The sequence below is a fragment of the Crinia signifera genome, chromosome 19 (genome assembly GCF_055691185.1).
Source record: "Crinia signifera chromosome 19, ASM5569118v1, whole genome shotgun sequence".
Classification (NCBI taxonomy): Eukaryota; Metazoa; Chordata; class Amphibia; order Anura; family Myobatrachidae; genus Crinia; species Crinia signifera.
The window spans coordinates 144,838,257-144,865,302 of record NC_139226.1 but is presented as its reverse complement, the minus strand read 5'-3'; the positions used below and the strand labels follow the sequence as shown (position 1 = coordinate 144,865,302).

The 27,046-nt window shown below is 51.6% G+C and overlaps 1 long non-coding RNA gene across 1 annotated transcript in view; it reads right to left on the bottom strand.

Moving 5' to 3' along the window:
- Nucleotides 1–6,785: 6,785 nt before the first annotated feature.
- LOC146042222 (uncharacterized) overlaps nucleotides 6,786–27,046 on the bottom strand; it is a 30,300-nt gene continuing 10,039 nt past the window's right edge. The window contains exons 2-4 of the long non-coding RNA XR_014463798.1: nucleotides 14,474–14,545; nucleotides 13,223–13,478; nucleotides 6,786–7,171 (exon numbers count right to left, since the gene is read on the bottom strand). This is a non-coding gene — a long non-coding RNA (uncharacterized LOC146042222). The remainder of the gene's footprint in view (nucleotides 7,172–13,222; nucleotides 13,479–14,473; nucleotides 14,546–27,046) is intronic.

The window sequence follows — 27,046 nt, the reverse complement described above, 5'->3', positions numbered from 1 at the left end:
AGCCACATACAGAGAGATCTGTGCCAGAGATACATAACGGGAAATTCAGCATGGGAGATGTCACTCTCTCAGATAATGAGCCAAATACAGAGAGATCTGTGCCAGATACATAACGGCAGATTCAGCATGGGAGATGTCACTCTCTCAGATAATGAGCCACATACAGAGAGATCTGTGTCAGATACATAACGGGAGATTCAGCATGGGAGATGTCACTCTCTCAGATAATGAGTCACATACAGAGAGATCTGTGCCAGATACATAACGGCAGATTCAGCATGGGAGATGCCACTCTCTCAGATAATGAGCCACATACAGAGAGATCTGTGCCAGATACATAACGGGAGATTCAGCATGGGAGATGTCACTCTGTCAGATAATGAGCCACATACAGATATATCTGTGCCAGAGATACATAACGGGAGATTCAGCATGGGAGATGTCACTCTCTCAGATAATGAGCCACATACAGAGAGATCTGTGTCAGAGATGCATAACGGGAGATTCAGCATGGGAGATGTCACTCTGTCAGATAATGAGCCACATACAGAGAGATCTGTGTCAGAGATACATAACGGGAGATTCAGCATGGGAGATGTCACTCTCTCAGATAATGAGTCACATACAGAGAGATCTGTGCCAGATACATAACGGCAGATTCAGCATGGGAGATGTCACTCTCTCAGATAATGAGCCACATACAGAGAGATCTGTGTCAGATACATAACGGCAGATTCAGCATGGGAGATGTCACTCTCTCAGATAATGAGCCACTTACAGAGAGATCTGTGCCAGATACATAACGGGGGATTCAGCATGGGAGATGTCACTCTGTCAGATAATGAGCCACATACAGAGAGATCTGTGTCAGAGATACATAACGGCAGATTCAGCATGGGAGATGTCACTCTCTCAGATAATGAGCCACATACAGAGAGATCTGTGTCAGATACATAACGGGAGATTCAGCATGGGAGATGTCACTCTCTCAGATAATGAGTCACATACAGAGAGATCTGTGCCAGATACATAATGGGCCCTACATACGCAGAGATGTGTGCCAGAGATACATAACGGGAGATTCAGCACAAGAGATTTCACTCTTGTGACTCATTTCAGACAATGAGCCACATACAGAGAGATTTGTGTCAGAGATTCATAATGGGAGATTCAGCACGGGAGATTTCAAATCTGTCACAGAAAGTGAAGTAAAAACACTGCACTTCATCACAAAAATGTTATTATTACTGAACACATCTAGCACATAACTTTATGTCTTCTTTAATAAGTATTCTTTCACCTCCCCTAATATGCTACCCCCCCCGCCCCCAAAAAAAATAAATTAAATCATGGTGGCTAGTGGTTCCCCCTGAACCGAATGCAAACCCATATGCAAACTATTAAACGTTGGTGGTACAGTGGGAGCTGACAAAAAAATACTTACCAAGTCCGGGGTCCAGCGTCTCATCCGCTGTCATACAGACAATAATTTTGTAAAAAAAAATGGCATGGGGTCCCCCCCCCCAGGCATGACCAGCCCCGGGCTTTTTGAGTGGTCCTGGTTCCCAAAATCCAGAGGACAAAGTGCGTGGGGTCCCCCAGATTTTGGGGACCAGCACCAGGCTCTTGAGCTGGCCCTGGTTTCCAAAATACGGGGGACAAAATGAATAGGGGTCCCCCATATTTTGGAGACCAGCACCAGGCTCAACTAGCAGGGGGTGTAATGCCATAGCCAGGGGACACGCTTGATGGTGTCCCGTGGCCAAAGCATTACCCACCCTAACTAGTCAGCCCAGGCCGGGAGTTTTTGGGGAGGTGGGGACCCCCCAAATAAGGGGGTCCCCCCTCTCCAGGGCACCCCAGGCCTGGGCTGCAGCCCGGGGCTATCCCCTGCACCCCTGGGCGGTGGGTGCAGGGTTGATAGCTTATTTAACAATAATATTGTCTTTTACAGTAGGACTACAGGTCCCAGCAAGCCTGCCCCACATGTGGGCACTTGGGAGAACCACAGGTACCAGCATGTGGGGCATTAAAGGCCCGCCGGTACCTATAGCCCCCCTGTAAAGGAAATATTAAAATAAAACAACAAACACTGGTTTTAAATGTTTTATTTAATAAAAACACAAACACAGAGTTTTTAGTATTTTATTAAACTGCATCTGGTCTTCACCTGGGGGCAGCGGCCCCCTAAGCTCTTTTGCATGGCCGCCGCCTCCCAGGGCTTCTGCATCTTCATCTGTGTTCTTCACCTGGGGGGCGGCGGCCTTTTAAGCTCTTTTGCATGGCCGCCGCCTCCCAGGGCTTCTGCCTCTTCATCTGTGTTCTTCACCTGGGGGGCGGCGGCCTTTTAAGCTCTTTTGCATTGGCCGCGCCTCCCAGGACTTCAGGAGCTCTTCACTCCTCCTCCGCCATCGGACTGACTGCCCCGACCCTGTCTCGAGCTGGCTAATATAGCCAGCTCTAGGGGGCGGGGCAATGACGCGGCGAGCCGTGATTGGCTGGCCGCGGCCATTTTGAAATTTTAATATTTTTTTTTTTAACATCTCTGTGACTCGTCCCGATGCCGCCGCGCTGCCGCCGAGAGGAGAGGTGAGGTGGGGGTGGCGATGGGTGCTCCTGCTGGTGGGGGAGGGAGGTCAGGGGTGGCGGCGGTGCGGGGTGCGGCGGTTCTGCGGTGCGGGGTGCGGCGGGTCTGCGGCGTCCGCAGTCGCTCAGTCCTGCTCATCTGCCCGCAGCCACAAATGCGAGAGATGAGCAGGAGCTTTCTGAGCGACTGCTCTGAATTGTACAGCCCGTCCGTTCTGAATCTTGGACAGATTCAGAACGGCGGGTGCGCGCATGTAAATCGCTGTGTGGGCTATATACACAGCGATTTACATGCATCTTCAGGCATTTTCTGAGCGATTTGTTAGAATCGCTCAGAAAATGCCTGAATATCGTGCTGTATGTGGGGGCCATTACGGCAGATTCAGCATGGGAGATGCCACTCTCTCAAGGGCCCCACACACAGCACAATTTTCAGGCATTTTCTGAGCGATTTTACTAAATCACTCAGAAAATGCCTGAAAATGCATGTAAATCGCTGTGTGTATAGCCCACACAGCGATTTACATGCGCGCACCCGCCGTTCTGAATCTGCACAAGATTCAGAACGGACCTGCCCGTCAATCAAGAGCAGTCGCTCAGAAGCTCCTGCTCATATTGTGATAAATTCATATATATGTGCATGTAGTGATTTATAGGCATACAATGCCATAATAGTTATTATTAATATAAGATATATTGTGCTATAAACATATGTTATCCCCACAGGGGACATTGTCTGAGAAATGAACAATTCCCAGCAGTCTCTGTAACTGTTGAAGAGGTCAGGAGTTGGTCACAGTTGTCAGGGGAGACAGTTGAGAGTGAGGAACTGTTGTGCTGTGCAGTCTGTGAGGGGAAGATGGAGAATCCCTGAGGAGATTTGTAAAAGGCAACAGCAGCAGCAGGCAGGGCGGATAGCGGTGCTGACAGGCGGTCTCTGAGGTGGAGAATCAGCAGTGACGCAGCATCCGGAGGGCAGTCCCGACCAGAGTCAAAGGAGAATACTAATCCGCAGTCATAAGAGAGGTGTGGTGAGTCCCACCCTGACACCCATATATATAGCAAAGGAGGGGAATGGCTAACTATCTAATAGTATCAAGCTGCAGGAATTGATATTCAGGGAGCCAGCACAGTTTCCTATGCGTGATATACCTAGTGCTATACTGCTGGAACATCACACAGCCTTAGCTGAGGAACAGTACATTTGTATACAGGACAGTATTTATACAGCACCGCAAAGACTTCAGGCAGAGAGTTAAACTATGATCCAGCTAAAGTGAGGATTACCTCATAAAATGTACAGACTAATTTACATTGAGGATCCTGCATTTGAGTAAAGGGTTTCACCACTAGCTAGTAGCTACACATACCGGTCAGCTAGTGCCCGACAACAGTAACTGTCACCGTAGCAACCTACTCCAGCAACGTCCAGTACTAAGGGAGCAGAGTCGCTTCAGAAAATTGTCTACTTTCACTGCAGTATATGGTGAGACTGATACGCAGGCAAGTGTTGAAAGAAAGATTTATTAAAGACAGAGTGACATATAGCACAGCCAGGAGAGCTCTGAATATTGGAAACATTATTGTATGTGTCGTGGGCTTTCTACTAAGGAACTGAGCTGTCCGTGCAGCGAACATAGAGTAATGCAGTTCAGTCATCTACATTACTGATATAAGGAAATATTCAGCAGTGACAGCATTCACATAGAAGGAGTTACTTGAATGGATACATTATTGCTATTTGCAGACATTGCCTGATAATCTCAGAGTTTACACTATTGGATTACAAATACGCTGTGGTAAAATATTCTCAGCGTGAGACTCTAACATCTGCAGGATAAAAAGACATACTCCTCTTAATAAGCGCTTAAAGGAAAAGTACAGTAACTGCAGTTACACAAAAGACACAACAAGACTAGGGTGATGTTTAATAATTATTGCGCAATAATACATGCTGGTACCCGATAGAAAAGAGATCTCTAATATTTACTGTAATGGCTATATGAATATTGGATATTGCATTTAGTATATGTAAATGGTAAGTGAAATTGCATTAAACTTGTTTGCATTGTAGCAAGAAGGTAGGGTTAGTCATATATTTATGTGTAGAGTAAAGAAGCGCAGGAGTGGAGGATTACAGTGAAGGATCAATATCCGCTCTTCCAGTGTAATAAAAATTGTAATTTCTTGTTGTTATTTATATTGTAACTATTGAACGGACGATATTGAAACACATTATACTTGTTTCTGTAAATAATAAACTTGTTTGCTATTGATAAAGAATTGTCTTCATGTGAAGTACTGAACACCTGTCCTAAGAACAGAGAAACCGATTCACCGAAGTGGATACTTACCCATGATGGATTTCACAATATGTGGCCTCGGACGTGAGCAGGGCCTTCTGAGCGACGCTGGATGCCGCCCTGATGTCCCACAACGCCGCCCCACCTGACACACCGGACGCCCCCCCGCCGCACGCCGCACGAAGACAGTGACAGACACAGTAAAGATCCGCCGCCCCACCGCCTCCCCCTGCTCGCCGCACGGACACGGAGCAGGGGGAAAAAGCTACTCACCCACTCTGCAAATCTGCTGCCTACCCGCAGCAACTCCCGGACCGGACCCCCTGTCACCTGTCCTCCTCTGGCGCCGCCCGCTCACACGTCCCCGTGCTGCCGCAGCTCCACTGCCACCAATGATAAGGCACCCCTATTTATTTATATTTTATATATATATATATATATATATATGTATATATATATATATATATATATATATATATATATATATATATATATAAAACCACTGCCACCAATGACAAGGCTTCCCTTATTTTTTATATATATATATATATATATATATATATATATAACCACTGCCACCAATGACAAGGCTTCCCTATTTATTTATTTATTTATTTATGAGATATATATATATATATATATATATATATATATATATATATATATATATATATATATATATACATACACACACACACACATACATATACATATATATATATATATACATATATATATATATACATATATATATATATACATACATACATATATACAAAGAAGGTGACACTCCCCCAGGCTTTTAGTTCAACCCCTTATTTAAATTTTGAATACTTTATTTATTCCCCTGAAGGTTCTGTGAGAGATTTGAAATCTCTCATGCTGAATCTGCCATTATGAATATCTGGCACAAATCTGTGTGTGTGTGGCTCATTATCTGCAAAATTCAGTTTTAGGGAAATCTCTTGCGCTGAATCTCCCGTTATGTATCTCTGGCACACATCTCTGTGTATGTAGGGCCCTTCAGATAATGAGCCACATACAGAGAGATCTGTGCCAGATACATAACGGGAGATTCAGCATGGGAGATGTCACTCTGTCAGATAATGAGCCACATACAGATATATCTGTGCCAGAGATACATAACGGGAGATTCAGCATGGGAGATTTCACTCTCTCAGATAATGAGCCACATACAGAGAGATCTGTGTCAGATACATAACGGGAGATTCAGCATGGGAGATGTCACTCTCTCAGATAATGAGCCACATACAGAGAGATCTGTGTCAGAGATGCATAACGGGAGATTCAGCATGGGAGATGTCACTCTGTCAGATAATGAGCCACATACAGAGAGATCTGTGTCAGAGATACATAACGGGAGATTCAGCATGGGAGATGTCACTCTCTCAGATAATGAGTCACATACAGAGAGACCTGTGCCAGATACATAACGGCAGATTCAGCATGGGAGATGTCACTCTCTCAGATAATGAGCCACATACAGAGAGATCTGTGTCAGATACATAACGGCAGATTCAGCATGGGAGATGTCACTCTCTCAGATAATGAGCCACATACAGAGAGATCTGTGCCAGATACATAATGGGAGATTCAGCATGGGAGATGTCACTCTGTCAGATAATGAGCCACATACAGAGAGATCTGTGTCAGAGATACATAACGGCAGATTCAGCATGGGAGATGTCACTCTCTCAGATAATGAGCCACATACAGAGAGATCTGTGTCACAGATATGTAGAACCCCATATTCTTGTAAATAATATGTTTATTGTTGATAGTATGTTCATTACAGTCTGTGTTCACATAGATTTTACACAGCGTAGTTGCTCCCTCATAAGGGATATTAAGTGTAATGCGGGAGAGAATGCTACAGAGTGAAACGGACTGTGCAGGGATTAGAGGCAGTGTCCCAGTGTGTGGGGATCTCTGGCCCGTCTGAATAAAGTTTTGCCACTCGAGGGAGCGCGGTGGTTAACTCCTGGCACGGGAGAGAGGACGTTAGAAAAACTGTTGAGGACGGTGCCAGTTACGGGAGAGACGAGAGAGAGATATAGATGTGCGCACCGGGACTTCTACCGGAGCAGCGCTACAGCGTCTCTGTATTTACTTACCGGAGGGTGTCAGCGCGGCAAGGCACATCGCAGTCGGCATCCCACACGCTCCGGGAGATCCAGTCCCTGATCGAGGGGTGTCCGGAGTGGAACGGCGTCAGCGGAAAGCAGTGAAGGGGCGGTGACGGAGGCGGAGCCGCGGCCAACCTGAAGCAGAGCGATAGGAAGAGGTGGTGAGTGTTATCCTATACTCCCGGCCGGCCTACGTATAGCGTCAGAGCCTACACCCACCCAACATAAGCCTTTGAGAGGTAGGGGCCAATGGGAAAGGGCTAAACCCGACTCAGGTCAGGGGACGCCCCTAAAAGTATCCCAGCACCTCCTTCAGACTGGAAGCCCACCCCCCTGCTATTGTCATCACCGTCAGGCTAAGAGGGCTAAACCCGACCGGACTTCTAGGGTCAGGGGACGCCCCTAATAATAAATACTGCTGCAGAGATATATACTGAGGGGCAGATCAGCTAGCTGTAACGCAGATTGGATCAGTGAGGGAGAGATTAGCAAAAGGTCCTCGCGCTTCAGCTACAGCAAGGGACCCCAGTCTACCCCCATCATTAACAAACACCTAGCCTGTGCACAGTGAAGATTATTTCAGCATTATAAGGCGCCCAAGGGATTATGTTGGTTGCCTTGTGTTGTTATGGGCCCCATACATCAGCAATCAAAATTTATGGATTTTCAGATATAGGGATATTTTGGCAAGATAAATGGATTTTCAGATCTATCCGACTTTGCCCACACATTACAGTTTTTTTCAGTGATCGGCAGATTTTTTCCATCTAAAAATTGCATCTTCATATCTGGAAATTGCCCCAAGCGATTGTCATTTCAGCTGTTCATAATGTAAATAGATGGAGACGACGAATTGGGAATGCCCACACATATAAAAAAGATCTGCAGATAATACCAGATTATTAAACATGTTTAAAAACCTGATTAAGCAATCGATTGGCGATTGTGATTGGGATTGCCAAAAGGGGGAGCCCACACATCTAAAATTAGTTGTGGCAATCATCTCCATATCTGAAAATTGTCACAATTAATTGCTGATGTATGGGGCCCTTAACCCTTACATTACTGCCTAGAAATAATTCACGCGGACACCTTATCTACAAATAAGACTCAGACAACCATGGCATAAGTTTAAATTGGTCAAGTTATTTATTTAGGTGGCATCACCCTTGTTAGTCTATCAAAGGGATGGCCAAGAAAGCACTTGAGACCAGCACCAGTCAGAGGTGTATGCCAATGGCAGCGACTGCATCGCTCCAATCTAACAAACACACCCCTTACGTAAGGTACAGCCTGCACCGTGACGGCTCCCCGCCCCCCTCTAAGGTAGGGCGCGGACACCTCAAGGAAGTGCCCACCATCCCCGCTCAGTTCGGGACTCGCCCACCGTCCTGGCAAGGGGGGGTAATACCGCACGGTGACCACCTGACACCTCACCCGACTGCTGGTCGAGAGCGCCTACTCGCCGATTTTTAAACTAAAATTTAATTTACCGAATTGTTTGGACAGCCCGAAGGCAATGAGCACCAGAGAGAAGAAGGAAAAAGAAGGGATGGGAGGGTGGGGATCCGGATTCCAAGAGGAAGTTCCTACCCCAGAGCTGGACCCTATATACCCCGCTTAAGCTACCTCCCCTCTTGGTGCTGATTGGCCCAGCTGCACCACATGCTAACCTGCCTGTGAATCATACACTGCTCTGTGCTGCATTGCAATCTGCATTTAACCCCCAAATCCCCGGGCTCTTAACTGCACTCTGGCCTATGCTGCCCTCGTTTTGCCTAAGGCGCCCAAGGGATTATGTTGGTTGCCTTGGGTACAGCCTGCACTGTGACGGCTCCCCGCCCCCTCTAAGGTAGGGCGCGGACACCTCAAGGAAGTGCCCACCGTCCCCGCTCAGTTCGGGACTCGCCCACCGTCCTGGCAAGGGGGGGTAATACCGCACGGTGACCACCTTACACCTCACCCGACTGCTGGTCGAGAGCGCCTTCTCGCCACTGCCGAGGTTCCCAAGACATAACACAAGGTCGCCCGGGACCGAGGCCCGCCACCCCTCAAACTAGACCTACATGCCTGCCCTAATGCTGAGTTATACGGGAAAAGATGTCACCCAGGAAAACCTCCATGCCCGCGTCAGACAGGTGAACCCCGTCAGACCTGAACAGATGGGCCGACTCCCTGACTATCGTGGGGTGCCGTACTGCTTTACCCCCCATGGCGTGTACCCTGCGGGAAACAGCATGGTTAACCTTCCGCCTTGCCCTATCCTGCAGCCCCGCCACTGAAGACGGGGGACAATGTCGGACCATCAGCACACCTGGCCAAAGGGCCGCAATGCGCTCTAGGTCCGCAGTTATGCTGCAAATGAGGGAGAGCCCCGTATTTTTAACCAGGTGGTTGCCCCCTAGGTGTATTATCAGTGTGTCGGGGCGCCCTGAGCTGCGGGCCTTGGTAACCAGGAGGTTATAAAGCCCACCCCACTGAAGTCCCCTAACCCCAAACCACTGAACTGAGTCGGCTCATAGGAGGCCTGAAGCCTTGGTGGCCATGGGATGCCTGGCCGCCCAAAAAATATAGGAGTGACCCACGACCCAAACTATCCCCCGAGGTGGCGAGGAAAGGGAAGGGGCTGAAAAAGAAGAAAACCTACCGTTAACATCAATATACTTTACACTGTAACACAACCAGAATACAAGATACAGCCCAAGTGAAGGTGAAAAACTTAAAAAACCTCCGGTGAACTTTGGTGACAGCCGAATTGAATTAGTTCTACCTCGAAGGAAAAAGTAAAAAATTCACTCCACACCGTCGATTCCAGAACGCTAGCCGTTCCAGAACCGATTGTAAACTTACGTTTTTGGGATGGTGCAACAGGCGCATACTACAACTTATCTACCTTATCTATCTTATCTAATCTTACATATTTTTTATAAGCCGAGGACTTCCACCTCCCAACCCTCTGTATGGCAGAAGGTGGAAGCCCCGCCGCCGCTGCGCACGTTGCAGCCCCTATGCGAAAAGAGTGTGTCCCGTAGTCTTGCGCCCGCAGGCCTAAGTCGGTTAAGCACCGCCGAAATACAGCCCCGAACTGAAATCGGGTGAGGGGCACGCCATCTGCGTGAGCCAAAAACTGCATGGCTGAAACCGGCCTGCGGGACACATAGTCCCTGCTTAATGCTACGGGACAAATGGCTTGGTCCACACTGGCTCGCAGGGTGGCCCAACTGCCTCTCCCCAACTGGTCAGTTTTGGATCTTTGAATCCTACACATAACATGGTCCTCATGGAGAACCACATCTTCTGACCGCAGACCCGACTGGGCCTTTTTACTAGCAGCTACTAATTCTCCGATCCTGAATGCCCCAAAGAAAGCAAATGAAAAAGCAACCTTCAGCAGCGCCGCCTCGAAAGCGCTATCAGCCACTTTTTCCAGACAAGCCACTAACTCCCCCAGCATGCGCTCATCTATTGGCCGACGAGTGTCAGGAGGCACTGGCCGCTGCTTTGCCCAGCCCCTTAAAGCTTTTGCCAAAATAAATGACCCTGTGGGATCGCGCTCCCCTCTCAGACGGGCGTGGAAAGCGATACCTGCCAAAGCCGCCGCCATAGCCGACTTTGACCTGCCCCTTATGTAATGGCCCCAGACAAATGCGAGCAACCGGTCCTCGACCGACTTACCGCAAACGTCCGGTGCCGACTGAAACTCCTCCCAGTCCCTCCAGGCCGCCGTGTAAGCCCTGCGGGTGGAGGGCGCCAGTGACAGAAGTGCCAAACCCGTCATGCCGATTCTATGATCTGCCATACAAGATTTGGACACCTAAGCCCCATGGGTGACGCCTCGGGAGCCAGCTCCCGAAACTTTGTGAACTGAAACCTAGACAGGGCGTCAGCTATGGTGTTTTCTATGCCGGGGACATGTCTAGCTCGGAAATGAATGTTGTTCCTCAGGCAATGGAGCACGAGGTAACGTAGTAGCCTAAGCGCCTCCGGGGAAGACGCCCTCTGATTGTTGATGGCGTGAACCACCCCCAGGTTGTCGCACCAGAACACTATGTTCCGATTCGCCAATCGTGTGGCCCACAACTGTACCGATACTATAATGGGAAACAGCTCCAACAGTAAAAGATTGACCGTGAAACCCCTGTCAATCCATGACTGCGGCCACCGCGAAACACACCATTCCCCTTGGAAATAAGCCCCGAATCCTGTGGAGCCGGCAGCGTCTGTGAAGAGCTGCAGCTCCTTGCTGGATTCTGGTTCTGTGGGCCATATCAGTTCTCTATTGAATTGCCCCAGAAATGCAGACCACACTTTCAGGTCGTCCCGCATTTCCCGCGACAGCCTGACCGTGTGGTGGGGGTCCCGCCGTGGCCCTCTCAAGCTTGCGGCAGAAGACCCTACCCATGGGAATGATGCAGCAGGCAAAATTAAAGGATCCTAGCTGGGACTGCAACAGTCTCAGCTGTATCCTCTTCCTTTGCAAGCACTCAGCTATTAACCCCTGGAGCTTTGTCACCTTATCTTCAGGGAGGCGGCAGCACCCCGCGGCCGAGTCTATTTCTATTACTAAGTAAGATGGAGGGGCCCCCCGTCTTGTCCGCAGCTATGGGGACCCCCAACTCCGCCAGCAGGGAAACCGCCCGGGACAATATAGTTTCGCAAGTGCTGTCATCTCCTGGTCCCACAAAGAGAAAATCATCCAGGTAATGGGCTACGCCCGCACATCCAGTACTGCTCTGGATGCACCAGTGCAGAAACGTACTGAATTTCTCGAAGTAGGAGCAGGAGACAGAACAGCCCATCGGTATGCACTTGTCAATGTAAGAGCCCCCATCTAACCTGAAACCCATGAACCTGAAGGAACTGGGGTGCAAGGGGAGGAGCCTAAACGCGGACTCGATGTCCAGTTTGGCCATAAGGGCTCCCTGGCCAAAACCCCGGACTATGTCAAGCACCTCGTCAAATAGTTGGTATTGCACACTACAGAACTCGTCTGGGATGGCGTCGTTTATGGACGCGCCGTGTGGGTGTGACAGGTGCTGTATCAACCTGTACTTACCCGGGGTCTTCTTAGGGACCACCCCGAGGGGGGAAAAACACATGTCCGGCAGGGGGTCCCCCTGGAAGCGGCCCGCCATCCTGCCCAGGGCCACCTCAGCCTGAACCTTCTGGCGGACCACATCGGGGAAATCCCTGGCGGACTTGAGATTCCTGATGGAGGAAACGCTGACTCCGTCGGGGATGGGGAGAGGGAAACCGAAACTAAAACCCTCTAATAAAAACTGTGCGTCTGCCCTGTTGGGGTATCCCCTTAACCTGCGGGACAGGGCCTCTACCACAATTGGGGACGGGGCCTTACTTTCCGCCAGTGCTGGCGTCCCCCTGGTCACCGCCCTTGCCTGCTGACTTGCAAGATTTGGAAGGGTGCCCCCCCCCCCGCAGTTACTGCAATCGTGACGGAAGCGGCACTTGGCGCCCCTGTCACACTTGCCCTCATTAAATGCAAAGCACTTCCCTTTGCCGCCGGCTTTGGAACCAGGTTTCGTCGCTGGAAATGGCTTCCTGCCTGAGCTATCTGAGCTACAGTATGCTGCCCCTTCCCGATGACCTCGAGCCATATCTCCACGTGCTTACAGCCCATGGGCATGACCCTGGACATAGCATGGGCGAGGCGGAATTTTTCATCGTAATTCCGCCACGCCTGACCCTTATAGTCCATGAACGTCTCGTTCACCAGAAACAGGTAGCGCAAGACGTTCCCGTGTTCACCCGGCCGTGTGCTTAGGTAACATGAGGAGAAGATCAGGAAACCTTTAAGCCAATTGTGGAAGTCTTTGAAGGCCGCCTCACTACCGCTCCCCGCCTTCTTGGCTGCCTCAAAATCCTTTTTCATGTTGACTGTTAGCGTGAAAAAGTCGACAAACTTTCCCCTCTTGATTTTGTCTTTTACCCCCTTACGCAGGCCCCGAGACACGGCGGTATTGGTGCAATGGACTATATCGCCTCCCGGGGGAACTATTTCCTGCTCCGCCTCCTTCCTAGCCCGCTTGGTGCCCCCCACCTTCTTTGCTACCGTGCGCGCAACCATTTTTGCAAACTTGCGCGGGCGCTTGGGGGACCCAGACTCGTCACTGCTAGCCGACGAGTGGGAGGAGGAGGATGCACACTCAGAAGTATCATCATGCTCACCATCTCCTGAAGCCTCGCCGTGAACCACGGGGTCTACCCCCGGCGTGGCCACCGGCCTTGTGGAAGTAGATGCTTCTGGCCTGGACGTAGAAGCCGGGGTCTCGATCCGCAGGGCAGCGGGTGCTGGACCCCTGGCTGGGGCTAGAGCCGACACTGGTGTTGCTGGCCGAGATTCAGGAGCCCTCCTGGACCGCTCTGTGTCTTCCTCTTGAGACGACACTCCGAACACGACACTCGCCACACCGACTGAGGATACCTCGGGAGATAGAGGGGCAGCGTTAGGACCATATCCTGAACCCGTCACCCTCCCCGATCCCCCTGCTGTTGTGCCAGAGCTCCCCGGGCCCCCAGTCGCGTAAACCTGGTTGACCTGTTGAGCCTGGGTGTACATGCCGGGGTGTGTATAGCCCACCCCCTGAAACGACTGCTGTTGCCCACCCGGGACCTGGGTGTTAGGTGCACCAGCACCCTGCCATGCCCCACCGAAATACCCCCTGGGAAACCCCCCAGCAGGCCCAGCTGTTTGGGGGGAAGTAAGGGAAAGGGGCCGGCTGGGTCCCCGCGTAGGGCCCATACTGTGGGTTGGGCATGGGATACCCCGAGTACCCCCCTGCATTTGGGGCGGGAAACGCCCACTGCTGCTGCTGCTGCAAGGGGGCGTGCATATAGGCTTGCTGGCCCGTCCCGAACCCTGAATGGCCAAAACCCTGGGGTCCCCCCTGCCCCGCCGGAGCCCCGGCGAAACCCTGAGGGGCCGTATGGTAGGGCTGCTGGCCCTGATGCCATTGCTGCTGCGGGGCCTGCCAATCCTGAAAGGGAGCGGCACCGCCATCTACCCGGCCGCCGACGAAAGCGCCCCCACGGCCACCGTCCCAGCCTAAGGGGAGGAGCGGCCCCCTTACCGGGGCCATGATGTTTGCCAGGGAGGCCAGTGCTGATTGGCCCAGCTGCACCACATGCTAACCTGCCTGTGAATCATACACTGCTCTGTGCTGCATTGCAATCTGCATTTAACCCCAAAATCCCCGGGCTCTTAACTGCACTCTGGCCTATGCTGCCCTCGTTTTGTCTTAACAGTATTCAACTGACAGTCGTAGTAAAGAAAAATGAGCTTATAGCCGGATAGATGCAAGCTTGTAACTTACTTGTTCTAAACAAAGTTATTATACTGTATATATAGTATTTATATATAGTATTAAAGCAAACATAAGAGACTAATGTAAAGTATTTTTGGGACTAGATGAGACTTACCTGTATTTATTCTGTCCGTAGAGTTGAGTCGTTCTGTACTCCATTAAACCATAAATAGTGAGGGTAACCTTTCTGTAAGAAAAAATAGAGAATTTGTTTAGTAGTCAGAAACTAAGATAGAAACTTAAGCATTATTGCGCAATAATACCGTGACAGTGGCTTTGCAAATACTGACGCCCTAGGGCTATTTCATTGCCACGAAACGGTTACAAATATCTTTGACACCAGATGTATTGTAGTATTGTATGCAGTTAAACCCTAATGTGTTACACTGTCAAAACTTACATTGTTATGTTATATAAATTTGCTGATCCCCTTTTCGCACAGTTCGAGAAGAAAAGATGAGATTCCAGCATAATAAAAATTGTTCCTGTTGATCGACAACTTGTAATTGGTATCAGTAAAAATATTGTGAATTTGCATGTTTATACCCACTTTACTTACCTGAAAAACCATATCCAGAACCCAAATCGGGTGTTACACATGTAATGCTGTTATACACATGTGTATGGGTGCTCGGGGATTCGCCAGTCCTACTGCCCATATGCATGTAATGCTGTTATACACATGTGTATGGGCGCTCGGGGATTCACCAGTCCTACTGCCCATATGCATGTAATGCTGTTATACACATGTGTATGGGCGCTCAGGGACTCGCCAGTCATGCTGCCCATGTGCATGTAATGCTGTTATACACACGTGTATGGGCGTTCAGGGACTCGGCAGTCCTACTGCCCATGTGCATGTAATGCTGTTATACACACGTGTATGGGCGCTCAGGGACTCACCAGTCATACTGCCCATGTGCATGTAATGCTGTTATACACACGTGTATGGGCGCTCAGGGACTCCCCAGTCATACTGCCCATGTGCATGTAATGCTGTTATACACACGTGTATGGGCGCTCAGGGACTCACCAGTCATACTGCCCATGTGCATGTAATGCTGTTATATACACGTGTATGGGTGCTCAGGGACTCACCAGTCATACTGTCCATGTGCATGTAATGCTGTTATACACAGGTGTATGGGCGCTCAGGGACTCACCAGTCATACTGCCCATGTGCATGTAATGCTGTTATACACACGTGTATGGGCGCTCAGGGACTCGCCAGTCATACTGCCCATGTGCATGTAATGCTGTTATACACACGTGTATGGGCGCTCAGGGACTCACCAGTCATACTGCCCATGTGCATGTAATGCTGTTATATACACCTGTATGGGCGCTCAGGGACTCGCCAGTCATACTGCCCATGTGCATGTAATGCTGTTATACACACGTGTATGGGCGCTCAGGGACTCACCAGTCCTACCGCCCATGTGCATGTAATGCTGCTATACACACGTGTATGGGTGCTCAGGGACTCCCCAGTCATACTGCCCATGTGCATGTAATGTTGTTATACACACGTGTATGGGGTACTCAGGGACTCACCAGTCATACCACCCATGTGCATGTAATGCTGCTTTACACATATGTATGGGCCCTCAGGGACTCGCCAGTCATACTGCCCATGTGCAAGTAATGCTGCTATACACATGTGTATGGGCGCTCAGGGACTCGCCAGTCATACTGCCCATGTGCATGTAATGCTGCTATACACACGTGTATGGGCGCTCAGGGACTCACCAGTCATACTGCTCATGTGCATGTAATGCTGTTATACACACGTGTATGGGCGCTCGGGGACTCGCCAGTCATACTGCCCATGTGCATGTAATGCTGCTATACACAGGTATATGGGTGCTCAGCATAGGCGAATCTAGGGGGTTGTCCGGGGGTGCACCGGGCCACCCATTAGCCCATTCATTTTGTAGCTGAGGGATGGGGCTTTCCAACGAGTCCAGCCCCGTGTCTCTAGCCCCCTAGGAACCGGAGATACTGCCAGGCAAAGCTGGAACGTTTTCCCTATAGGATAACATGGGACCCGCTAATTCCGACCCCTACCCAGTTCAACAGCTGCCAGTTCCCCCTTCGGCATCACTGAAGCTCGAGGTTGATCTCAGTCGAACAGAAATCATTGGGCCTTCAATCAGATACCAGGCTGGATCCATATGGGTTAATTGGTTCCAGGGATATTGAGGTTAAACCGGGTTTTTTTTTTTCATTTCTTAAATGTAATTTCATGACTGTTTATGTTCTTTGAGGGCAGATTTCTCTGGAACCAAACAGCCCAGTTTCACGGGATCAAAATCATTCGAAGCCAACTCAAAAGTTCTTCAATATGATACTGGTCTCATGTAAATGGGTCAGTTGGTTCCGAAGATATAGCTGGTTGGTTAAAGGGGGGTAGGGAGAGGGGAGTGGTTGTCTCTCCCCCTCACACCAGAAAATGCAGGGACTAGGCTGGTGTATAAGGGGTCAGCCTGGGAATGTCCCTCATGATACTGGGACCATATTCCCGGGTAAATCCCTGCATTTTCTGTTGTGAAAGGGGTATTATTTCAAACAGCCGTGACTATTATTTCTGAATACAGCCGGGCAGCCCCCTGCTCTCTGCCCAGCTGTCAATAACTGTCACCCCTGCAGCTTCCGCTCCAATTCTTCTCCCCGCTTTCACCTCAGCCCACCCCCCCTTTAATCATGTGGTGCCGGCGCCCGGCGTGCTCCTCCGACGTCACGCACAACAACAGCGCGCACAATATTTCAAATGTCCACTCGGCAAGAGGGGACACCAGGAGGGGAGGGGGAGCGTGCTCTGCGCTGCGCTCTGCTCCTCTCCACATAGAAGCAGCTGCACTGCTCTCCATCTCTCCCTGCAGCAGCAGCGAAGGCTCATATAAAAGTTAACAGTAAGTGGCACTTTTGGGGGCATTGCTTAAGGGATGCTACAAGTGGCGGTATGCAGGGCTGGATTTGTGCCTAGGCCCGTGAGGCACCGGCCTCAGGGCGGCACCAATTAAGGGCGGCAAGCAGGCTGACATTCTGTTAAATGGCACAGCAGGTGAGCAGTGACGAGCGCCGCCGCCGCAGACATGAATTATCATATGTCGGCGGCAGCGCTGCTCGTCACATGCCACTGCCCACCCACTCTGCCATGCACATTACATCACTGCTTAGTGGCTGGGTCCGACGGTCCCCCTGCGCTTCCAGAAATGGCTCAGGCTCACTGCTGCCGGCTCCCGCCCATTGGCTACTCTACACACACACAGTCTATTGGCTGCTGTGTATCCAGCAGCTGAGCGGCGCGCAGATCCTCCCTGCGTTCACGCTCAGTCAGTCACAGTGTGTGAGCCAGAGAGAGACTGACGGAGACACTGTGCTAATCACTGTACTAATAAGTGCCTCCCTCCGGGTCCTCTGTACAGTGAGCAGTCCAGAGTGCTTACAAAAATATTAAGGTGGGCTACAGTTAAATTTTTATGAAATATATAAATAACAATGTATATACATATATGATTACATTAAAATAGGGGGGGGGGGGCACACAAAAATGTTGTGCCTAGGGGCGGCCTGACCCCTAAATTCGCCACTGGCGGTATGTGGGGGCATTATGCATAATGTGTGGCTTAATGTGTAAGGGGCATTTTGTGTGCAGCATCATGTGTAAGGGACATTATGTGTGCAGCATCATGTGTAATGGGTACTATGGTGTGCGGCACCATGTGTAATAGGTACTATGGTGCACGGCATCATGTGTAATGGGTACTATGGTGTGCGTCATCATGTGTCATTGGTACCATGGTGTGCGGCATCATATGTCATGGGTACTATGGTGCCATCAAGCAAGAACCCCCTAGTAATGAGCACGTAGGTAAGCAGCACTTATGTGGAAAATATGTAATGGGCATTACGGTTTGTTATATAGTATGTAATGGGCATCATGATGTGTGGCACAATGTGTAATGGGCATTATGGTGTGTGGCCTTATGTGTAATTGGCATTATGGCGTGTGGCTTTATGTGTAATGGGTATTACGGAGTTTGCTAAAATGTGTAATGGGCATTACTGTGTATGGTCTAAAGTGTAATACCACACCCCTTTTTGTGATGCCACGCCTCCTTCCCATGAGGCCACGCCCTCTTTTTTGCACGCGGCTACGCCGCGCAAAGATCCCCCTGCTGTTGTGTCTGGATCTGGGACCACCCATTACCATAATTCTAGATTCGCCTATGGCGCTCAGGGACTCGCCAGTCATACTGCCCATGTGCATGTAATGCTGCTATACACACGTGTATGGGCGCTCAGGGACTCACCAGTCATACTGCCCATGTGCATGTAATGCTGCTATACACACGTGTATGGGCGCTCAGGGACTCGCCAGTCATACTGCCCATGTGCATGTAATGCTGCTATACACACGTGTATGGGCGCTCAGGGACTCGCCAGTCATACTGCCCATGTGCATGTAATGCTGCTATACACACGTGTACGGGCGCTCAGGGACTCACCAGTCATAATTCACATGTAATGCTGCTATACACACGTGTATGGGCGCTCAGGGACTCCCCAGTCATACCGCCCATGTGCATGTAATGCAGCTATACACACGTGTATGGGGGCTCAGGGACTCACCAGTCCTACTGCCCATATGCATGTAATGCTGTTATACACACGTGTATGGGTGCTCAAGGACTCCCCAGTCATACTGCCCATGTGCATGTAATGCTGCTATACACACGTGTATGGGGGCTCAGGGACTCACCAGTCATACTGCCCATGTGCATGTAATGCTGTTATACACATGTGTATGGGTGTCCAGGGACTCACCAGTCATACTGCCCATGTGCATGTAATGCTGTTATACACACGTGTATGGACGCTCACGGACTCGCCAGTCATACTGCCCATGTGCATGTAATGCTGTTATACACACGTGTATGGGCGCTCAGGGACTCACCAGTCCTACCGCCCATGTGCATGTAATGCTGCTATACACACGTGTATGGGTGCTCAGGGACTCACCAGTCATACTGCCCATGTGCATGTAATGCTGCTATACACAGGTGTATGGGGCTCAGGGACTCACCAGTCATACTGCCCATGTGCATGTAATGCTGCTATACACACGTGTATGGGCGCTCAGGGACTCACCAGTCATACTGCCCATGTGCATGTAATGCTGCTATACACATATGTATGGGCGCTCAGGGACTCACCAGTCATACTGCCCATGTGCATGTAATGCTGCTATACACACGTGTATGGGCGCTCAGGGACTCGCCAGTCATACTGCCCATGTGCATGTAATGCTGCTATACACACGTGTATGGGCGCTCAGGGACTCACCAGTCATACTGCCCATGTGCATGTAATGCTGCTATATACACGTGTATGGGCGCTCAGGGACTCACCAGTCATACTGCCAATGTGCATGTAATGCTGTTATACACACGTGTATGGGTGCTCAAGGACTCCCCAGTCATACTGCCCATGTGCATGTAATGTTGTTATACACACGTGTATGGGGGCTCAGGGACTCACCAGTCATACCACCCATGTGCATGTAATGCTGCTATACACACGTGTATGGGCGCTCAGGGACTCGCCAGTCATACTGCCCATGTACATGTAATGCTGCTATACACACGTGTACGGGCGCTCAGGGACTCACCAGTCATACTGCCCATGCATGTAATGCTGTTATACACATGTGTATGGGCGCTCGGGGACTCGCCAGTCATACTGCCCATGTGCATGTAATGAAGGTCATACAACTGGTATGTAGGATCTAATGCATGTAATGTGGGACGGAGACTTTGGCTGTAAACTGCCCAAGTCCTGGCCCCCTAGGCTGCAGCCTTTTGGGTAATCAAGTGCACTACATACAATCCACTGCGGGTTACCCTATCTAGCAGTCTCTCGCTCTCTTTGTTCTATCCCAGCCCCAAGGTAAACTCTGCTCTATCAAGTCTGCAGCCCGGCCAAAAATGTCTGCAAGGATTTTAAAGGACCCCAAACTAGGAAGCAAGCGCCTGGAATTCCTCTCTGGGTTCACAAAGAGGCCACCATGCAGGGGAATGGAAGGGAGGATGCAGCAGGGAAATACTGACATACATGACATGCTCATACAGTCAGATAATGTGGGTTACATACAGAACTCTGCAAGGGTTATGTGCAAATAGTGTTTTGGATTAGAGATTAGTAGATAGCGTAAGGCAGCCCCCCTTGCTGCTTGTGGGAGCAGGGGCTGCGTGGGTGCCGGGTGCCGGCACCCACCCAGTGGTGTGAGTGTGACAAGATGTAACAAGGGCCGCATAGGCCCGAGTGTAATTAAGAGCCTGTGAATTTGCAGAAGTTAAATAAAGTTGTAAACATCAAGATAAGGCCGGAGGCAAATAGTGAGTGGCAGTTAGATCTGCCCTATCGGGTAGCTGGGGGGCGTCAGCTTAGAGAGGGGTACTTATAGGAAAGCAGGCAGGAAGGACTTCCTCTTTGAGTCTGGATTTCTGCTGGGACAATCCTGTGTGACCAAGCGCAAGGACAAACGAAGCTAAGTACTTTCTACTTATTCGGGTCCATCAGCTATTTACTATACCTCAAGATGGCAGGGCGTCCTAAGCGCAGCGCTCCCCCTCCCCGTTGGCTGGCGGACGCCGCCCGTCCCCTGATCACTGTAGCAGGGCGTGGGGGTGGTAGAACGCCAGCCGCGGCTCAGTATATGGAGGCCACAGAGCGCCAGCGCGACTCTGTGCGCCCTCTCTCCCCGGCGCTGCAGCGCGGAATTGTTCCCCTGTCAGCAGTCAGTCCCAGCAGCAGCGGAGCATCAGTCGCGGGGATCACGCGGTCCCCGGCGGCTGTACGAGACCATCACCAGGCCGCGTATAGCGCGGCTGGTGATGTCAGCAGCACACCAACACGCGGGGGTATGCCAGACACCTCGGCCGAGGCGCAGGGTAGGTCGCCCGGTAGCAGGGTGGGGGTGCACATAGCACAAGTCCACCGCGAAGAGGAGCAAAGGGGGATGAGCACACCCCCTCCAGCTCCTGGTGCCCCAGTTTATGCGCTGCCTTATGGGGGCAGCGGGGGGGGCATCAACCCCGCCCACAACCAGCGCCAGCCCCATGCAAGTGATTACAGGAGGCCCAGCAAGGCTTCCTGCAATACTCAGGGGGCCACCCTTAGTTACTCTGCAGGCCTCTCTGGCACACACTGTAGAGCCGCTACTCCCAAGCAGCTTCGCCCCGCAGACGGGAGCTTTTACTGGGGGGGCAGCCAGCGTTAACCTGCGGCGGCGGGGAAGGCACGGGGCCTACCACAACTCAGTTCTATCAGGGGCACCAAGCAGCATGGCACCAGGGCCCTGGGCAAACCCAGGCACCACAGGGGCTGTTCCCTCCCTCGGCCCCCTTGCAGCAAGGGCACCAAGGGTTGGGCCAGGCATCATTCTACCCGGGGTTCCAGCAATTTCAGCAGCCCCCGGCCAATCCACACCAGCAGGGGGTCTGGCCTTTTCCTACAGCGGTGGGGACCGGTCACCCGGGGTACCCACCAGCGCAGCAACCCATGGCACACCAGCCTACCTGGGGCCAACATACCTCTTTCCCCTATTTCCACCAACACAGTGGGACACCACAGGGGCCTTACGGGTCTGCTTGGCCATTGTTTCAACAACAGCCCACGGCTAGCTGGGCGTCAGGGTTGCAGCATCCCTATCAGAGCGGGGTTCAGCCACACCCATATGGGCAACAGCCAAACTTCACCCCTACACGTCCGCACTATACACCCACAGGGAGTGCAGAAAGGGGTAGGGCACCCAGGGGTGATGTGGGGTTTTCCACAACATCAGGATCCATGGGTAATGCCTTGCCTTTGTCTCCTGAAACATCTACAGGTTCGGACGGGGCCATGAGGGCCATGAGCTCGACACAGTGTGCCACGCAAGGAATCCTGCAAGCTTCAGGGTCGGGTCAGAGGTCATCTACCCCGGCCGCCACAGCAGTCACGAGCGGCAGGGACCCCGGGGGCGCCTCCGGGGACGAAGGGCAATCTGGCGGGTCGTCAAGGCCCAGGCCTTCAGAACAACCCGGGACACAAGAGGCAGAGGCAGAGCCGGAGGACGGGGCTGAATCCACGGAGGGTGAGAACACTGACAATTCGTTGTGTGAATCCTCATCCTACCACTCCACAGCCAGTAGCGGGGAAGAGGGGCAGTCAGGGCGCCCGTGCAAGCTGGCCAAGTTGGTTGCGCGAGCTGTAGCCAAGAGGGTCAGAGGCACAAAGCGCAAACAGAGGGACGCGCCTCCCCCCCCCCGTTACAGACATGGCTGGGGATAAGGTCCACTGCTCCAACACGGCCATAGCCAGGGGGCTTCGTAGGGGAGTGAAAGAGAGGATTAAGAGGGGGAAGTTTGTGGACCTCTTCACTTTAACGGCCGATATGAAAAAGGAATTCGACAAGGCCAAGAAATCCTCAGCCAACGGGGAGCTAGCGTTCAAGAGCTTCCACAACTGGCTCAGGGGTTTCCTCATCTTCTCCTCGTGCTACCTTAGCACCAAGCCAGATGAGCACTTGAATGTTCTCCGTTACCTATTTTTGGTGAACGAAACATTCATCAGCTACAGGAACGGGGCCTGGCGGGACTATGACGAGAAGTTCCGCCGGGCTCACGAGGGGTCCACAAGCATGCCCATGGGTTGCAAACATGTGGAGATATGGCTAGAAATCATAGGGAAAGGTCAGCCATCCACTGAGCAATCTGGCAGGAAGCCCTTTCGCGGGGGGGAAACCCGGGGCGAAGACCCCGGGCAAGGGTAGATGTTTTGCCTTTAACGACGGCAAATGCGAGAGAGGCGCAAAGTGCCGCTACAGACACGAGTGCCGTTGGTGTGGGGCAGGTCACTCGGGAAAGGTCTGCAAGTCTGGGAGGGCCCAGGATCAGGGCGACGCAGGGCCTAGCAACAAGTAAGGCACACTCCCCCATAGTCCTGGACGAGTTGGCTCGCCGCCTAGCCTCTTACCCCGATAGGGAGGCGGCACAGTTTTTATTTAGAGGTTTTAAGTTCGGTTTTCAGTTGCCCATACCTGAGTCAGTCCTAGTGAGGTCACATAAGAACCTCAAGTCGGCGAGGGACTTTCCGGGGGTCGTGAGACAGAAAGTGTATGCAGAGATAGAACTGGGAAGGATGGCAGGCCCTTTTGCGGCCGAACCCTTGCCCCGCATGTGCTTCTCGCCTTTAGGCGTAGTCCCCAAGAAGACGCCGGGGAAATACAGGCTAATACAACACTTGTCTTACCCCCCCGGGAGGTCTATCAACGATGCCATACCGGAATCACAGTGTAGCGTGCATTACCAGCTCTTCCATGAAGTTCTGGAGATTGTGAAGGGCTTTGGTCAAGGGGCACTAATGGCGAAACTGGACATAGAGTCCGCTTTCCGGCTGCTCCCCTTGCACCCCACTTCATTCCGCTTTATGGGTTTTAGACTAGAAGGGGGCATATATATAGACAAATGCCTGCCCATGGGATGCTCGGTCTCCTGTGCCTACTTTGAGAGATTTAGCACCTTCCTGCATTGGTGCATACAGGAAGGCGCGGGCTGCAAAGGTGTGGCTCACTATTTAGATGATTTTCTTTTCGTGGGACCAGGAGATGACGACACATGTAAGCGCATTCTGGAAGGGGCAAAAGACATATTGACAGCCATAGGTGTCCCCATAGCAGCTGACAAGACAGAGGGTCCCACCAGGGTGATATCGTATTTGGGTATAGAAATAGACTCAGAGGGCGGATGTTGCAGACTGCCGGAGGATAAGGTGGCGAAGCTGCAGGCGCTTATTGAGGAGTGCCGGCGGAAAGGGAGGGTCCGGTTGCGGCTGATTCAGTCGCTGCTGGGATCTTTCAATTTCGCTTGCCGCATCATTCCTATGGGGAGGGTGTTCTGCAGGAAGCTGGAGAGGGCCACAGCAGGGGTGAGAGACCCACACCATACAGTTAGGCTAGGCCAAGAGATAAAGGGTGACCTAGCGGTCTGGTCCAGTTTCCTGGAACATTTTAACAGGGAGCTGCTGTGGCCGGCGGAACCAGCCTCCAGCGTGGAGCTACAGCTCTACACAGACGCGGCAGGCTCTACGGGATTCGGGGCCTACTTGCAAGGGGAATGGTGCTGCGCGCCATGGCCACAGTCATGGATTGACCGCGGGTTCACGGTCAATCTGTTACTGCTGGAGCTCTTTCCCATAATTGTGGCGGTCGAGTTGTGGGCCAGCCATTTGGCGGACAGGAACATAGTGTTCTGGTGCGACAACATGGGAGTTGTTTATGCGATTAACAACCAGAGAGCCACATCGCCAGAGGCACTGCGTCTACTGAGACACCTAGTTCTACATTGTCTGCAACACAACATACACTTTAGGGCCCGACACGTCCCGGGTGTCGACAACAGCATAGCGGACGCACTCTCGAGGTTCCAGTTCGAGAGATTTTGCGAGCTGGCACCAGAGGCTGCTATCACAGGGCTCAGCTGTCCCCCTTTTGTATGGCAGGTCATAGAGTCGGCATGAAGTCACTGGCCCTGCTATCTTTGGCCCCGTCCACGCGTAGAGCTTACGGGGCGGCTTGGAGGGATTGGTCAGCCTTTCAGGTCTCACCGGAGGCAGAGGGTAAGTCAGTCGAGGACCGGTTACTAGCCTTCGTCTGGGAGCATTATAAAATTGGCAGGTCTAAGTCGGCTATGGCGGCGGCTTTGGCGGGGATAGCTTTCCATTCCAAGTTGCTAGGCGAGCCAGATCCCACTAGGTCTTTTGTATTGACTAAAGCCCTAAAAGGTTGGGCTAGGGCACAGCCAGGGGTTCCAGACTCCCGTCGCCCAGTGGATGAGGGCATGCTGGGGGACCTTATGCAGTGCTTAGATGGAGTAGCAGAGAATAGATATGAGGCGGCACTCTTCAAAGTGGCATTTTCATTCGCATTTTTTGGTGCCTTCAGGGTAAGCGAGTTAGTGGCGGCTAACAAACACGCGCTTTCGGGGCTCCTTAAAGAAAATGTTGTTTTCCGTGCAGGGAAGATACTTTGCAAGATAGGTAGGTCCAAGACAGACCAAGCGGGTAAGGGCACCTGGATAACATTGAGGGCGCACTGCAATAAGGCGATATGTCCTGTATCTCTGGCTGAGGAGTATGTCTCGGGCGGACCGGGCAACGCGGCACAGTTTCTGGCACACAAGGAGGTGGGGCCACTTACCCGATTCCAGTTTGCGGCTGTGTTTCGGAGATGTGTCGCGGCCTTGGGTCTCCCCGAGAAAGAGTATGGAACGCATTCGTTCAGAATTGGGGCGGCAACTTGCGCAGCCGCAGCGGGGCTTCCACCATCCTCAGTTCAAGCGGTTGGGAGGTGGAAGTCAGCGGCCTATAAGAAATATGTAAGGTTAGATAAGTTGTAGATAGCGCCTGTTGCGCTGACCCGAAAACGTACTGTTTACAATCGGTTTTGGAACTTTAGCATTCCGGAATCGACGGTGTGAAGGGAATTTTTTTTACTTTTTCCTCTGCAGGGGACTTAATTACAATTGGCTTCCCCCCATCAGTCCACCAGAGGTTTTTTAAGATTTTTCCCCTTAACTCGGGTCTATAGTCAATGCATTCCAGTTGTGTCTTACAGTATAACGTTATATGCTAACCTTAGGTTTTCTCTTTTTCAGCCCCTCCCCCTTCCTCACGGACTCTGGGCAGGGTTTGGTTAGTGGGGCACTCCTATATATATTGGGCTGCTAGGCACCCATTGGCAGCCGCGGCCCCGGTGCTGTCTCAGGCACGGGAGGTGCACTGGCTGGGCATTAGGGGTTTTCAGTGGGATGGCCTGTGGGACCTGCTAGTCTCCAAAGCCCGGAAATTAGGCAGACCTGATGTATTTGTCATACACCTGGGAGGCAATGACTTGGTCAAGCGGACGGGCATTGCATTAACCATACAAATTGAGAAGGACATGGCGAGGATACAGGAGCGTTGGCCAGGTGTATTGCTGGTTTGGTCTGACATAGTGCCCCGTTTCACGTGGCGGGGGTGTCGGAGCATAGAGGCTGTTGAGAAGGCCAGAAAGAAAGTGAACCACGCCGTATCCAGATACATAGTGGCAAAAGGTGGTAAAGCAGTCAGGCATCCCAACATCGTAAAAACCAACCCCAAGTTGTATAGGCCGGACGGGGTTCACCTATCGGACCCCGGTATGGCCATTTTTCTGCAGGACATTATCGCTAGTTTAGTGTAGTTAGGGCGTAGGTAGTTGTTTTGGGGTGGCGGGCCTTGTGGCACAGGTTAACCCGGCGGGGTAAGAGTGCCAAGGCAGTGGCGGTTGAGCGCTCTCGACCAGCACTCAAGTGTGGTGTCAGGTGGTCTCCGTGGGGTATGGCCCGCCCCTCTGCCAAGAAGGTAGGCGAGTCCCGACTCAACGCGGTGGGGCGCTGGACACTTCCTAAAAGTGCCCGCGTCTGGCCCTAGGAGGGGCGTGGCATGCCGCTGCGGAGCGGGATGTACACACAAGTTGTTGAGTGATGCCAGCGAGTGGGGCGACCTGGTCGCCGCCATGAGGGGCATCCGCGTTTTGCGAGGGTGCTGGTCTCAAGTGCTTCTTCTTGCCATCCCTAAACAATTTAGGGTCATACCATCTTTAAATAAATATCCTAGATGACCT